Source organism: Nomia melanderi, chromosome 5, assembly GCF_051020985.1.
Source record: "Nomia melanderi isolate GNS246 chromosome 5, iyNomMela1, whole genome shotgun sequence".
Taxonomy (NCBI): Eukaryota; Metazoa; Arthropoda; class Insecta; order Hymenoptera; family Halictidae; genus Nomia; species Nomia melanderi.
Window position 1 is genome coordinate 17,104,836 of NC_135003.1, and position 5,031 is coordinate 17,109,866.

The 5,031-nt window shown below is 44.0% G+C and overlaps 1 protein-coding gene across 1 annotated transcript in view; it reads right to left on the reverse strand.

Annotated features, from left to right (window-relative positions):
• LOC116424536 (very long chain fatty acid elongase 7) overlaps positions 1-5,031 on the reverse strand; it is a 53,247-nt gene that overhangs the window by 33,518 nt on the left and 14,698 nt on the right. The window lies entirely within an intron of this gene.

Genomic DNA, 5,031 nt, shown 5'->3' on the forward strand with positions numbered 1-5,031 from the left:
AATCGAACGAGTTTAATCTTCCGAGCCTGCCAGACAAATAAAGAGTATGGACATAGAAAAATTAATGTCTCCAGTGTTCGAAAATCGCTGCCTGTGGGATTTGAAGGATAAGAATTATCGCAATCGCGATCTGTGCCAAATGAAGTAGGAAAAGATCAGCGAAGAAATAGGCACTGATGCGAGACGATTGATTTTACGTCTACGTGTCACTTTCGAATCAAACATTATCGTTTGTATGTTTATTATTGTTCGAAATTGAACAGCTGATGAACTGTTTCTCACTGTAAATGATACATTAAGTGATTTATTTTAAGAAACATTCACCTAATTTCATTTGTAACTTCTATGTCATAGGTTACAAACATTTAACCGTAAATCACGCACAAAATAATAGACGAATAAGCACGATGCAAGTTAAATAAATATTCTACTATCTGAATGTACCTACTACTTCGTGTACACAAGTAAATCAACGGAAATTCGAGCATTCAGTAATTTTTCACAGTTCCCGGGCAAGAGCTGAATTACCGCTCTGAACTCCGTTATAATTACACCGTTTGTCTCCTCGTTGTCGCGATTACCGCCGCTCGGTATACACCGCCTGCGGATGATTAAATACGCGAACAATTATTGCCGGATAATCGTAATCAGGGAAAATATATCGCACGCGATATTCGTTTCCATTAATAACGCGCCACGGAGCACGCTCGTGCGAACGTTGAACAGGTTTTTCCGAGAAAATCTGTCCGTGGCCACCAGCACAGCCTCAGCGCGCGCGGCAACGCGTCGACACACATTCGAGCCTGTATTTTGAAAGGAATTTTAAACTGCGCATGCAACATTACCAATTTTCTCAGCGTTTCTTTTTGCTCCGCGGAGCTAGCGGTCAAATGAGCGGTTTAATTAATTGGAACGAGCCGAACGGTTGGGCAAGCGGCCACGATCGGTCGGACAACGATCGTCGCCGATGACTCGGCGATTCCTGGCGGGCCGAGTTAATCGACTCCGATCGTCCGCGACAAAAAGTGGTCGGGCACAGGCACGCCGAAACCGAAAGACGCCCTGCCGGTCGGTCCCGAGTGGAAAGTTCGGTTTCAAGGTCCGCTGGTGCTATAAAAATCTGACGCAAAGCCCGCGCCGATGAGCCATTTAGAAGCTGAACGGAGAGTTTCGCAATAGGATGAGCCGTTCGGGCGGGACGAAACGGAAACGCGGACTGCAGGGCTGTTCTGACGTTGGACGGGACCTTGATAGAATCTGGAACCGAGGCGAGCCGCTATCGCATAATTTTTCTGCTCGATTCGGTGCATTGTGCGCCCTACATAGCGTTCATAACGCGAGCTTTAAGAATAGCTGCCGCGGCCTTCGAAGGTAGCAAGGGTAAACTCTCTAAAGGGAAACAAGGATTCGCCCGTTAAACCGAGCCTTGTGCTCAGTGTCGAACTGCTCGACATTTTAACCCTTTGAACTCTGTAGGCTCCAATATTGCGCCAGGAATAATATTAAATGTTTTAATGAATCTTAAAGAAACTACCGTATAAATTTTTCGATGTTATAAACTTCCACAGTTCATCCGATGCGCATTGGTATTTTTAAAAAGGAGAAGTGGCAAGTCAATGAACAGACATATTAGGAATTTCCAAATGCGATCATCTCGACAGCGAAGTGTCCACGAAACAGTTATTCTGAAATTATTCTAACTTTAACCCTTTGAACTCTGTAGGCTCCGGTATTGCACCAGGAATAATATTAGATATTTTAATGAATCTTACAGAAACTACCCTAAACTTATTAGATTTTCCACGCATCCAAATTTTGCACTAAGGACAGTAAAAGATTCGTACGGCACACGTGTACATTGTAAATAGCGATACATGATTCTGGACCAGATTTCGCAAAGCATCGAGGCACGCACTGACGGCAGTTTACGAGCGAATTGCTGATGAACAAATACGATCATTTATGTACGGGCGGTAGAGTGTGACTGAATTAGGCCTCGAGGAGTGCGTGGATAGGTCAGAGTGGCTAAGTGGCGGCTGTCGGCTCGCGTGCTCGTGTTTGCGAGGGTCGGTCGTGTCTAAGGGCGGTCAGTGTGTCGTGGTGGAGGTGTGTTGTGTGAAATGGAACCCGGCAGAGTAAAACGGGTTGAGGGAACATCGAGAGCCCTGGGCATTTCAAGAGAGCTCCTTCCTATAGAGTGCACAACACTGGGGGCGCGAAGATAGTTGCAGCCAGTGAACGACGCGTCTGCGATCGATCATCGTCATTTTCTTTCTTTTAGATCGTAATATTCTAATCCTGAAACATCGCGATTCTATTCTTTTTATTACTGAATCGTTTATTATTAGGTCTATCCGTTATTAACCCTTCGCGACGGAATGTCACTTTGAGATGAAATGTTCGTTTCAATTAGTTAACGAGAGAGCACGCGGTTTTCTTGCTTTTATATTAATTAACCAATTGACGGCAATACGCAGAAATTAATCGAATCGTGAATCGAGTAAAGTTTCAATAGGAGTCTCGGAGTTTCTACAGAGGTATTTCAGAAAGTCGGCCGAATTGCTCGGTAGGTTTAGTGTTAAATTCCCCGTTTATTTGCAATGTTTCTTCACGAAGGTTCGCTACTTCAGCAATCGAGGAACGATTATTAGACGACCTTGTATGCTCGTTATAACGTGTGCACCATAAAAGAACGCTGGGACGTAAAGCAACCGAGACGCTGAAGGGGATCTCGTATAATTTCTTCGGTTAATTGTTGCTTAGGCGGTACGCGAATATATGCCTCGGTTACCGTGATTGAGCGGCTCGTAAACGTCTGTTTATGTGCTCGGGTTAAGTGATTCATAAGAACCGCCATTGAAAAACGAGCCTTATGAATATCGTTGAAAATACTTTCTTCCTGGCCGCGCATATCTTTCGAGGATTTTACGGTTACAAAGTCGACAATTGCATTGACATTTGACGTTTCCGATGCGCTCGACGCGGAGGAAAACAAGTCGTTAATAAAACGAACGTTAAGAAACGACTTCCTAATTGTTTGCACGGAAAAACGCGTGACGAAGTAAACGAGATCGTTCCGCAACCGATCGTGATGCAGCGAAGTCGCAAAATTGAATATTCCGTATGAAATTTCACATGAGCCATTAACATAATGCTTCCTTGTGTGTCGGTATTGGAAAACATCGTTAATCATTGGAAAGTGTTGAATATTTATCGAGAGACATTTTTCGGAGTGCAAAGGATTGTTATCCCGTTCCGTGCAACGAAAGGAGAGACCGAAGCGCAGCCGATATTCCGCGGTGTTAGAATTTCCTGCGTCGAGCGAGCCTCGCGCAGTCTACTTTCGTTATCGTCATTGTCGCTAGATCGATGGAAAGTAATTATAATCGTTGACACACTTCAAAGGCGATTCCTTGAAGTAACAGCGTACTTCGCGCTCTTTTCCTTTTTTAATTTCATGGCCAGCCTCGATATATCTCGCGCGGATATAATAAGATTCTTATGGATAAGCCATGGAAGAAACGTTGTTGCAGCTTGCCATGCGATCCAGAACCACGAAGGATACATTTCATATGAATCCGGTTCCCATCTGTGCGCACTTTCCAGCCCTATCTTGATTAAATTCATTGATTTCACATAAACGCCCGCTACGCGATAGCGGAGCACGCCTACCGGACCGCGGACGGAAAAACTGAACCGCATTCCGAGAGATTGCGGAGGGTATATTCCTGAAAGATTTCGCGCCACCGATAGTTCGCTTCCTCAATCGTGTCAACCATTACAACGGAGACTTAATGGACGGTAAAAGTGACGGAGGATGCGTTTCACGTACACTCAACGTACAGTGTGTCCCGGCAATCATGCGGCGAAAGAAAGGCTAACGCATTCCGTCATTATTTTAGACAAATCAAATCGAACCTCTACCAAAAAAACCAAAGGCGTCATTTAACTCGCCCCTTTATATCGAACTGAACTCGATTACGTTAACTCCAATACAAAACTCGTATCTTGAATTCCGTCGGAAGAAAATATTTACACAGCTTCGAAAACATCTAAATAACTACCAAATCGCGATTACGAAAATTTGAATATTCCATCTAAAAACATGAACCAAGATTGAAATAGCTAACTATTCACGAAAGCTACGAAATAAAAACCTAAATACTCCCAGCAGCCTTTAACCCTTTGCACGAAGGTTCTTCGAAATGACGAAACCTTCAACAGACGAAGCTAAATTATCTACCAATTGCATAATCAATAGAAAAAAAAGAAACTTCGCGCTGGCTTCTTGTTATTCGTCCGCAAAGGGTTAACCCTTTGAACTCTGTAGGCTCCAATATTGCAGCAGTTATAATATTAGATACTTGAATGGATCTTAAAGAAACTACCCTAAAATCCTTCGATTTTCCACACATCCAAATTTCGTACTAACAAGGAAAATAAAAGATCGAAGGAATGTTACAGCATTTCTAATTTTCACTGGGAATACTATAAAAATTAGCAGTTGCCGATAGATTACAAAACAACCTGGAGTGCTAAGGGTTAACCCTTTACCAGAAACATTCGACACGTTCCTGTGAGACGTAGATGACATTATTTCAAACGAACTAATGAGAAACAAAGCTATTTTATAGAAATAATTCGCATGTTGATTATACGGAACTTAATATTACATATAACACTTTGTAATTTCATGTCGAATCAAATGACTGAGAGTCACCTCTCGAGTGCAAAGGGTTAAAGAGGTTCCCTGAAAAAGATCCTCCAGGCGAGGCTTACGAGGAACGCAGCCTTCCAATAAGAATCTCCTAGTCACTGCTCACGGGTCCACCCGGTACGTAAAATAAATCTGATCAGATTACTGGCGGAGCGGAGAGGCGAGGCCGGGATCGGGCACGGGCGCAGGACGTCCGAGCAGACAGGCTAGGCGGGTAATGCGGCAGCGTGTCCGCGCGATGCTGCCACCTGGGCGGAGGAACGTGGAAAGATTGGCTGGCAGCTCGCAGGCGCATTTCCCGGTGCATTCTCTGG